The sequence below is a fragment of the Homarus americanus genome, unplaced genomic scaffold, assembly GCF_018991925.1.
Source record: "Homarus americanus isolate GMGI-L3 unplaced genomic scaffold, GMGI_Hamer_2.0 scaffold47760, whole genome shotgun sequence".
Lineage (NCBI taxonomy): Eukaryota > Metazoa > Arthropoda > Malacostraca > Decapoda > Nephropidae > Homarus > Homarus americanus.
Window position 1 is genome coordinate 1 of NW_024712639.1, and position 12,500 is coordinate 12,500.

The following is a 12,500-nucleotide window of genomic DNA, read 5'->3' on the forward strand; positions in this document are numbered from 1 at the left end:
TGGCACTATAGGACAGGACCTCTAGTGCTTCACCCTTACACTATAGGTCAGGACCTCCAGTGTTTCACCCTGGCACTATAGGTCTAGACCTCCAGTGTTTCACCCTGGCACTATAGGACAGGACTTCTAGTGCTTCACCCTTACACTATAGGTAACGACCTCCAGTGTTTACCCTGGCACTATAGGTCAGGGCCACCAATGTTTCACTCTGGCACTATAGGTTAGGAACTCCAGTGTTTCATCCTGGCACTATAGGTCACGAGCTCCCGTGTTTCACTCTAGCCCTATAAGTCAGGACCTCCCGTGTTTCACCCTGGCACTACAGGTCACGACCTCCAGTGTTCCACTCTGGCAATATAGGTAACGACCTACAGTGCTTACCCTGGCACTATAGGTCAGGACCTCCAGTGTTTCACTCTGGCACTAGAGATCAGAACCTAGAGTGTTCCATCCTGGCACTATAGGTCAGCAGCTCCAGTGTTCCATCCTGGCACTATTGGTCAGCACCTCAAATGTTTCACACTGTCACTAGACATCAGGACCTCCTTTGTTTCATCCTGGCACTATAGGTCAGGACCTCCAGTGTTCCATACCTGGCACTATAGGTCAGGACCTTCAGAGTTTCACACTGGCACTATAGGACAGGACCTCTAGTGCTTCACCCTTACACTATAGGTCAGGACCTCCAGTGTTTCACCCTGGCACTGTAGGTCTAGACCTCCAGTGTTTCACCCTGGCACTATAGGACAGGACCTCTAGTGCTTCACCCTTACACTATAGGTAACGACCTCCAGTGTTTACCCTGGCACTATAGGTCAGGGCCACCAGTGTTTCACTCTGGCACCTGGCACTATAGGTTAGGAACTCCAGTGTTTCATCCTGGCACTATAGGTCACGAGCTCCCGTGTTTGACCCTGGCACTAAAGGTCAGGACCCCCCGTGCTTCACATTGGCACTAGAGATCAGAACCTCCAGTGTTTCACCCTGGCACCATAGGTCAGGACCTCCAATGTTTCCACTTGCACTTTAGGTCTGGACCTCCAGTGGTTCACCCTGGCACTATAGGTCAGGACCTCCAATGTTTCCACGTGCACTATAGGACAGGACCTCTAGTGCTTCACCCTTACACTATAGGACAGGACCTCTAGTGCTTCACCCTTACACTATAGGTCAGGGCCTCCAGTGTTTCACCCTGGTAATATAGGTCAAGAGCTTCAGTGTTTCACCCTGGCACTATAGGTCAAGACCTTCAGTGCTTCTCCCTGGCACTATAGATCAGGACCTCCAGTGTTTCACACTGGCACTATAGGTCAGGACCTCCAGTGTTTCACCCTGGCACTATAAGTCAGAACCTCCAATGTTTCACTCTGGAACTATAGGTGTTTCACCCTGACATTATAGGTCACGATCTCCAGTGTTTCACTGTGGCCCTATAAGTCAGGACCTTCAGTGTTTCACCCTGGCACTATAAGTCAGAACCTCCAATGTTTCACTCTGGAACTATAGGTGTTTCACCCTGGCACTATAGGTCACGACGTCCAGTGTTCCACTCTGGCACTATAGGTAACGACCTCCAGTGCTTACCCTGGCACTAGAGATCAGAACCTAGAGTGTTCCATCCTGGCACTATAGGTCAGCACCTTCAGAGTTTCACAGTGGGACTATAGGACAGGACCTCCAATGTATCACAACAGCAAAATAGGTCAGGACCTCCAGTGTTTCACCCTGGCACTATAGGTCAGAACCTCCAGTGTTTCACCCTGGCACTATAGGTCACGACCTCCAATGTTTCACTCTGGCAGTATAGGTCAGGACCTCCAGTTTCTCACACTGGCACTATAGGTTAGGAAATCCAGTGTTTCACCCTGGCACTATACGTCAGGACCTCCAGTGTTTCACCCTGGCACTATAGGTCAAGACCTCCAGTGTACCACTCTGGAACTATAGGTCAAGACTTCCAGTGTTTCACCCTGGCACTATAGGTCAAGACCTCCAGTGTACCACTCTGGAACTATAGGTCAAGACTTCCAGTGTTTCACCCTGGTACTATAGGTCAGGACCTCCCTTGTTTTACCCTGGGTCTATAGGTGAGGACCGCCCTTGTTTTGCCCTGGCACTATAGGTCAGGACCTCCAATGTTTCACCCTGGCAATATTGGACAGGACCTCCAGTGTTTCAACCTGGCACTATAGGTCAGGACCTTCAGTGTTTCAACCTGGCACTATAGGTCAGGACCTTCAGTGTTTCACCCAGGCACTATAGGTCAGGACCTCCAGTGTTTCACTCTGGCACTATAAGTCAGGAACTCTAGTGTTTCATCCTGGCACTATAGGTAACGACCTCCCATGTTTCACCCTGGCACTATAGGTCAGGACCTCCAGTGTTTCACCTGGCACTATAGGTCATGACCTCCAGTGTTTCACACTGGCACTATAGGTCAGGACCTCCAATGTTTCCCACCGGCATCATAGGTCAGGGCCTCCAGTGTTTCACCCTGGTAATATAGGTCAGGACCTTCAGTGTTTCACCTTGGCACTATAGGTCAGGATCTCCAGTGTTTCACACTGGCACTATAGGTCAGGACCTCCAATGTTTCACCCTGACACTATAGGTCACGACCTCCAGTGTTTCACTCTGGCCCTATAAGTCAGGACCTCCCGTGTTTCACCCTGGCACTATAGGTCACGACCTCCAGTGTTCCACTCTGGCACTATACGTAACGGCCTCCAGTGCTTACCCTGGCACTATAGGTCAGGACCTCCAGTGTTTCACTCTGGCACTAGAGATCAGAACCTAGAGTGTTCCATCCTGGCACTATAGGTCAGCAGCTCCAGTGTTCCATCCTGGCACTATTGGTCAGCACCTCAAATGTTTCACACTGGCACTAGACATCAGGACCTCCTTTGTTTCATCCTGGCACTATAGGTCAGGACCTCCAGTGTTCCATACCTGGCACTATAGGTCAGGACTTTCAGAGTTTCACACTGGCACTATAGGACAGGACCTCTAGCACTAGCGTAGCTAGGGGGGGGCGGGGGGGGCGGTCCGCCCCGGGCGGCACTTTTGGGGGGGCGGCACTTTTGGGTCTGCTCATCACCCATATCTGCAGCTACTGGAGACGTTAATCCATCCCTTTGTATCGGCGGCAAGTTAATCCTTGTCGTGTCTGACCTAACACCTGACCCACATCATCACGGCCGTCATGAGCTACACCCTTGCTATGCGCGCCCCCCCCCTCCCCGCCACACACACAACCTGTAACCTGTTGAGGATTAAGGAAACTTATAAAGTTTAAGTATGTTTGGTGTGTATTTAAAGCATACTATATTTGAGTATGTGAAAGTACAGTAATATTATAATGGTACACAAACTATTTATATATATATATATATATATATATATATATATATATATATATATATATATATATATATATATATATATATATATATATATATATATATATATATAAGAGTGAGTCACTGTGCAATATGTATTTTTGTGGGGCAGGGGTGAGGGCAACAAGCCCTGGCGGCACACACCTAGCCATGCCACTGGGACGTCTCCCCTACAACTGCATATCGCATTCCGGACGCTGCTTATCCTAGCAACCAAGCGAGAGCTGACACCAGATGGTGTGGTAGCCTACAACGAAACTAGTCACCGGCGACTTTCTGGGTTTTCTCCCAACATGTTCATAGAGGACTGGCGGCTGCTGCTGGGTATATAAGCTCTGTCTCCATTGAATTCATTCTGCCCATCTTCCTGAACAAGCAACACCTTCCAGCAAGCTCCACGCTGTCAGCATTCATTCAACCAGGGAGGCCAGCAACAGGCAACATCTTCTAACGAAGCTCCTGCACATTTACCTCCTTCAACACGCTACATTTCACCGAACGTCTCTACTGAGCAGCTTCTCACCACACGGCTTATACCTCCAGCACCAGACTGTCTATCATATAACTTATATTATATAAGAAACCACATTAGAGTTTCTTCCATCCTGAGTGCTGGACAACATTAATATCTCGATAATGCCCTACAAGGTGTTACTACAGGTTAATGACCATGAAACGATGCTCATTAAACGCTTATCATCCACTGATTTATTTCGGGTTTCCATTACAGATCTTGCTTTATGATCCTAAAAATAAGGACCTCTGCATTGAAACAATCTTTACTTTTAGTGATTTAATTTAGTTTTTACAATTATTTACCATTTTTTACCATTATTTACAATTAATCTCAAAATTTGCTTTTATTTTACTCCTCAGTGACCTCTAACACATGTGACGTAATAATTCCTTAGTTAAGAGAGGTCATAAACTTATTGAAGAATTAGCATTAACCCGAAATGACAGAAAAATCCCTCAAGAGCGACAAATATAAATCAGTCAAGTCAGAATAGGTGGAGGTTGATTTTAATAGATGGAAAATATCCTCGAAGGTGAATTAAGAAGAAAAAACTTGAAAATACATGAAAATAAACACAGGTGAAATACAAACGAGAGACAGACAAGTTTAATTGGGAGAGACAGCGTACCAGACAGGTGAAAGACAGCTGAGGAGACAGGTGAGAGACAGGGGTAGAGACATGCACCAGACAGGTGAAAGACAGCCGAGGAGACAGGTGAGAGACAGGGGGAGACAGCGTACCAGACAGGTGAAAGAGACAGTTGAGGAGACAGGGGAGAGAGAAGCTTATCACCAGACAGGGGAGAGACAGCGTACCAGACAGGTGAAAGACAGCCGAGGAGAGGGTGCAGAGAGACAGGAGAGAACATACCAGAAGAAAAGGTGAAAGACAGCTGAGGAGACAGGTGGAGAGACAGGTAGACAGCGTACCAGACAGGTGAAAGACAGCCGAGGGGAGAGACAGGCAAACAGACAGAGACAGTTGGGAGACAGAGAGACGTACCAGACAGGTGAAAGACAGCCAGGAGACGTACCAGGAGACAGACAGTGAAAACAGGAGAGACAGGGGAGAGACAGGGGAGACAGCGTACCAGACAGTGAAAGACAGCCGAGGAGACAGGGGGAGAGACAGCGTACTAAAGACAGTGGAAGAGACACGGGAAGGAGCAGGAGAGACAGCTGGAGGAGCAGAGAGCAGTACCAGACAGGTGAAAGACAGCCGAGGAGACAGGGGAGAGACAGCTAGAGGGAGATAGGGGAGAGACAGGCAAGTAAACAGGTGAGAGAAGCCAGAGCAGGTGAGAGACAGCAGGACAGGGCAGGACAGGTGAGAGACAGCGAAGAGACAGGTGAGAGACAGGTGAGACAGGCAGGCAGGTGCCGAAAGACAGGTTGGTGAGAGAGACAGGACTGGTGATACAGCACTGTAGAGAGGGAGACGACACACACACCTTAAGCTCCACACACACAACTGCTCCACTAATCTCTCTGTGTTGGCTGTGTGTGGTGAAGGTAAAGGCTTGACGGTGCTGGTACTATGTAAAGGAGAATTTAGATGGAAAAGGAATATTAATAGATCCTTGGTTTTGTGGAGGTGAATCAAGAGGTAAATGTTGACAGTGTGTGTCACGTCTGCTACAGCACACATCACTCACTGATCATAAGAAACCACTGTGCCCTGAGACCAGTTATTTAGTAATCGTTACCCGTCAATCACTCGTCGTGTGTGTGTGATGAATGAGTATAAGAAACGGAGGACAAACCACAACTGATAATACATGGTACAGGTCCTGCCGAGTCAAGGAGTTAGAGGTTTGTGTAAGACCCACGTAAAGGGAGTCAGGAGGTGTTTGGGCAGACCAACAGCAATAAGGTTTACATTCGTTACATAAAGATTCTGCAAAAACAGTACGCATACATATAGATAAGCTACTCTAAACATGCTTTTTTTTTCTCTACGGTGGGGGAACGAGGTGTGGTAAAGGGTTCTGGAGACATTATTATCATCACAATTTATCCCCCTAATATCGAGGTTAGAGGAAGGAGTCAACAGCCGCCTCTCACAGATCGTATCTCTCTTCCAAGAATTTACCAACCGTACTGAAAACTCTTGGCTACACTCTGTACCACCATCTCCGACTCTTACTCTTGCCCTCTGTTGCCACCCAGTCACTCCTCTCTGCTGGTTTGACACAGCTGTTGGTCCCCCTGGAGCCGCCCCTGCTCACGGCCCACTCCACTGCCGGCGGTCTTCACTACTGGTGTAGTGCCACTGGGCCTGCCCTGTGTGTGTCCTGCTGCCCCTGAGCGAAGTCCTGCCTCATCTTCACGACACGTGGTGCCTCAACCTGTCCACCACACTGCCGCCCTGTGTCTGTGCTGTCTCCACCAGGGCTACTCTGGCTGACCTGAGGCCACCACCCTGGCTACCAAGGTACCCCACTGGCATGTCGACGCACACGCCATCACAATCACACTAAGAGGTGCTGTCCCTATACTGCAGATTGGGGTCACTAAGTCTATGATAATTTAACTCTAATCTTAATTTCTAAGGGTCGCCACCAGACCTCTGACAGCATGTAGCTCGTTAGGTAGCGGGCAGAGGGACTAGGCATTGGGTTAGGTTTTCCATTGACCAGATCGATAAGGGTAAAGAAGGGTGAAACCATAACATGTCTTAATTGATTTATTTCTTATAAAACACACTGGTAAAAAACACATACAACCACACTGTGGACCATAATTCCAAGGCCTGTCCCAGGGTATAGCACTGGCGCCTCTAACAACTGCTGTTGTGGTCGGTTACACTCCGACCCGAGGTGGGTTTGGGGTCCTCGGCCCACGAGGTAGAATAGAGCCGATTAATCATGCCGAATCAACGCCATCACTCCTATATTGACCACTGCTGGGTACCCACCGGCTCCGAGCGACCGGTGGGTTTCAATTAAGCCCACCCTCGACCTGGAGACAAACGGGGCAGCGTCAGGGGCCTGAGAAACATGACAACACCAACAAACTCTCTTGTCTAGACGACAGACGTATTTACGTTATATTACTTCTACACCGGGTGAATGACAATTCAACTGTTAAATCATGAACACTGGTGAACACTGATATTCACTACAATTGACTGAATTAACTGAATGGCTAGGGAACACAGAACATACCTGGAGACAAACGGGGCAGCGTCAGGGGACGCCCTCCCTGGCCATCTTGAGTTTATATACCCCTGAGTTGCCAGTGATCGCTACTCACGCAATGACAATAATCACAACAAACTAACTGTTACTCATTCAAAGATGACCCTCAGTTGACAAAGGTCTGGCGAATTACTAAAGTTGATTTAAACAGACTAATTCAAGGTCGCGTTTGCCAGTAGAGAGTACAATAAACGTAGTGATAACTGTGTTCGAAGGCGGGACTTACTGAGAGTGATCCTGAGGGTAAAACAGGTGGGAAATACACGTCTCTCCTGAGATTCTACAAGTGCGGTGGATTTGAATATTATGTAGCGTAACATGAATTAAAATGGGTTTTTAGGAATGACAATGATGTGTGCAGTACACCTCAATATTGTCAATGTGCCTCCCTCCACCCCTACTGTACCTGTCCCACCACACCATATCACCTCCACCCCCACTGTACTTCGCCACGCCTAGTACATTGACAACCCTGAGCCTGGCCGCACTGTTTGTAAACTTTGTGGTCAACCCGACTCTCACACCCTCTCTCACTACATCCTCACTTGCCCTATGACCTCCTCCTACAGGTCCCCAGCCGTTACCAACACCTCTTCCCTCCCTGACCAGATATCCCTCCTCCTAGTGACAGGCCTGGCACTAGGGACCTGCCACACTTTGCCAAAAACAGATAAAGTGTACGGGGAGTTTTCCCCCACACACTCATCATTCTGTCACTTTATGTAACTTGTTGACAAAACCCATAACCCTTCAGGCCTTTTACGCCCTTAATGCACGAGTCATAAAGGCAAGCGTGACCTACTCATGCTTCCCAGATGGGCACTGTAAACGCTTCACCTTGCACAGGATTCAAGGGGTGCCCAATAAACTAGCCCCCTCGGGGGTAATCTAATAAATCTCCCGGTGCCTCAGAGCAACACATTAATATCCTCATAATGTGACCAGGGACGTTAACTGACCCTGAGCGTCACTGAGCCTTTACCAAATACCCTCTTTAGTTTTTTCTTCTGTGACCCGGTAGTTGTAAGTCACGTATATTGCTAGTAGATAAATATGGCTAGTGGTCGTGGTGGCTATTTTTTTTTTTTTTACAGATATATGTATAGTTACCCGATGGCCATCGTAAGCGGCGGGATATTTAAACATACGGGCGGTGGCGTCTCAGAACCCAACTATAACTTTCTACATTAAATCTATAGATAAAACGCTTCACAGGCTTCAGTGTGGGGCAAAAAACGATGCGCTCGAAATCATCAATCAGCCACGTACTCTCACAAGATAAGTGAAATTTCAAGACGTTCGTCATATGAAAGATGTCTGTCTCCCTGGTGTTAACACCGTCACTTAGGTCGTGCACTAAGGGGACCCTAACTCACCCCCGCTTATTGGATCACTACTTCACATCCACTCCTTCACGTTTTGAGGACATTTCAGAGCCGCCACCACAGCGTCTCCTCCTGCACATTTTCCCCACCAAATTGTTCAGACTTTAGGTGGAAGGCTTGAAGGGCCGCCGCTTGGATTGACGAATGTCGACCTTGCACTCTGGGAAGATCTTGTACACTTTGTGCCCTCTACTGGCATAGTGGATGTACTCTGAGACTGGTTTATTGACATTACTGTCTTATTAAACGAGAAAAAAAATGCTTTAGAAGAGTACTGTAAGTAGAAATAAGTTTTATATGTACTTTAAGAAACGACTATCACTAGTAATCAGAGAATCTTGTGTCGGTGTACTGGAGGTGTTAGGATACAGGTGGAAGAAGGTGTAGTTAGACGGGAGTGTTGGTAGGAGGAGGGTGACACATGCCCTCACCCAGGCTACCAGTACACGGATGTCAAGCACGAATGAGAATAATGAACGTGACTCTCTCTCTCTCTCTCTCTCAATATACTGACAGTAACAGAGGACATCTTGACTCTGGCCGGGAGGATCTTAGTGTTATACACTAATTAATGACGTCTTCTGGGACGATATACTGAAGGGGTTTGTTAAGGCCGCCACGGTAATAAAAGGTTCGTGTGTCTTGTCGCAGGTCACCATCTGTTGCCGTCAATAATGAACTTGTGAGTGTGAGTAGTGTGTGGTGGTGGTGAGTGTCTGTGTGGTGGTGGTGGTGAGTGTGTAGTGGTGTGTGTGTGTGTGGTGAGTGTGAGCAGTGTGTGGTGCGTATGAGGAGTGTGTGGTGGTGGTGGTGAGTGTCTGTGTGGTGGTAGTGGTGAGTGTCTGTGTGGTGGGAGGTGTAGGTGGGAGGTGTGGTGTGTGTGTGTGGTGAGTGTGTGTGTGTGGTGGTGTGTGTGTGTGGTGAGGAGTAAGGAGGAGTGGTGGTGGTGGGAGGTGTAATGGGTGGAGTGGGAGGTGTGTGGTGGTGGTGGGAGGTCTGTGGTGGTGGGAGTGTAGTGGTGTGTGTGTGTGTGTGGTGAGGGAGCAGTGTGTGGGTGTGGTGGTGGTGGTGAGTGTGAGCAGTGTGTGGTGGTGGTGAGTGTCTGTGTGGTGGTGGTGGTGAGTGTGTAGTGGTGTGTGTGTGTGTGTGGTGAGTGTGAGCAGTGTGTGGTGAGTGTGAGCAGTGTGTGGTGGTGGTGGTGAGTGTGATCATCGTCTACGGGGCATATATACAAAACCTGGTACCTAAAAAATAAAGTGAAATACTGTATATCAAAACACAAAACATAAACGTAATAAAACATCATGAAACACTTTAGACGTATTACAAACGTATAATATTACTGCCTTAATTACCAACATCTATCCTGTTACTGGGAACGAGTGATGAGTAACGTTAGTACATCATGATATAATGTAATAACTTCCTCTCAAAACCACGACTTTGTGTTAGAAAAAGCAATAAGTTTCTCCAGATGGGAAAAAAATATGGATAAATTTTATCGTATCAGAAAATCTTCAAACGTATTCATCAATATATTTTTGCTGTCATTCTTCAGGTAACATAATGATGAGGAGGCGGAGGAAAAAGTCACCCTCCTTGACAGAACCAGCACCGTGATTTTTGAGCCATTGACGGCCAGCGCAACACTGCTTGACCTGACACATCAAAAGCCTGCACTGTGCATGTGTTTTCAAGTAGATCCTCAATGGTACGCTCTCAGAAAGGCAGCTTAGGTGGAGTCAAAAGAAATGCTTCGTAGACTATCCAAAGAAGAACCATGAAAAATGTGTAATATAACAACTGAGACTTGACAATTTGTTTCTTGTCACAGGTTGGTATAAAGACAACAGTGACTGGGATGCCTCGTCTTGGAAACCTCCCAACAGAGCTGCCTAACACGACAGGAGAACACGACGAAAAGAGAAGCGACGTCTACCAACTCCTGAAATGCAAATAGTTCCATCTTTCGTCTTGTCCAGCCTTCAGGGGAAAACATAACATATCGAACAATTTGTCTCCAGCCAACAGAAAGAAAACAGTATTGGGCGTGAAGTTATGGGTGGTGGGTAATGCATGGGTGTTATGGGGGGTAGTCATGGTGTAGTTATGGGTGTAGTCATGGGTGTGGTCATGGGTGTGGTTATGGGTGTAGTCATAGGTGTAGTCATGGGTGTGGTTATGGGTGTAGTCGTAGGTGTATTCCATGGGTGTAGTTAAGTGTATAAGGTTATGGGGGTGTATTATGGGGGTAGTTATGGGTGTAGTTATGGGGTAGTTATGGGTGTAGTTATGGGGGCGGGGTAGTTATAGGGGTAGTTATGGGCAAAACAGTGTAAAAATACAGGTGTTAAATAAAACAACAGTTGACTTTATTACATTATTAATAAATGTTTGTATGAAATGTTATACGACTAATAACTGTTTGTTACTACGAGCTGTTGTGAGTTTAGGGAAACACCAGTAGCAAAATATATCCTTAAAAGTATTAAAAGAGTTTTAAGTGACGGCTTGTTATTAGTGACACTATAGTGTATCATGGTGATTAGTGACACTGTAGTGTGTCGTGGTGGTTATAGACACTATAGTGTGTCATGGTGGTTATAGTAACACTATAGTGTGTCGTGGTGGTTATAGTGACACTATAGTGTGTCATGGTGTCTATAGTGACACTATAATGTATCATGGTGATTAGTGACACTATAGTGTGTCGTGGTGGTTATAGACACTATAGTGTGTCATGGTGGTTATAGTGACACTATAGTGTGTCATGGTGGTTATAGTGACATTATAGTGCCATGGTGGGTATAGTGACACTATAGTGTATCATGGTGATTAGTGACACTGTAGTGTGTCGTGGTGGTTATAGACACTATAGTGTGTCATGGTGGTTATAGTAACACTATAGTGTGTCGTGGTGGTTATAGTGACACTATAGTGTGTCATGGTGTCTATAGTGACACTATAATGTATCATGGTGATTAGTGACACTATAGTGTGTCGTGGTGGTTATAGACACTATAGTGTGTCATGGTGGTTATAGTGACACTATAGTGTGTCATGGTGGTTATAGTGACATTATAGTGCCATGGTGGGTATAGTGACACTATAGTGTATCATGGTGATTAGTGACACTATAGTGTGTCGTGGTGGTTATAGACACCATAGTGTGGCTGCGGTGGCTATAGTGACACCATATAGTGCCATGGTGGCGGTAGTGACACTATTGTGTGATCATGGTGATTAAAGTGACACCATAGCGTGTCGGTGGATACAGACACCAGTGTGTCATGGTGGTTATAGTGACACTATAGTGTGTCATGGCGGTTATAGCGACACTATAGTGTGTCATGGTGGTTATAGTGACACTATAGTGTGTCGTGGTGGTTATAGTGACACCATAGTGTGTCATGGTGGTTATAGTGACACTATAGTGTATCATGGTGGTTATAGTGACACTGTGGTGTGTCGTGGTGGTTATAGACACTATAGTGTGTCATGGTGGTTATAGTGACACTATAGTGTGTCATGGTGGTTATAGTGACACAATAGTGTGTCGTGGTGGTTATAGTGACACTATAGTGTATCATGGTGGTTATAGTGACACTGTGGTGTGTCGTGGTGGTTATAGACACTATAGTGTGTCATGGTGTTTATAGTGACACTATAGTGTGTCATGGTGGTTATAGACACTATAGTGTGTCATGGTGGTTATAGTGACACTATAGTGTGTCATGGTGGTTATAGTGACACTATAGTGTGTCATGGTGGTTAGGTTAGGTTAGGTTAGGTCAGGTCAGGTCAGGTTAGGTCAGGTCAGGTCAGGTCAGGTTAGGTTAGGAAGGGTTGGGTGATTTTCTGTTTTTTTTACACAGAAAAGGGGGTAGGTTAAGTTATGTGACACAGGGATGGTGGTGAGATGATGGTGACATGATGGTGACACAGGGGTGATGGTGACAAGTGATGGTGACACAAGTGATGGTAACATAAGTGATGGTGA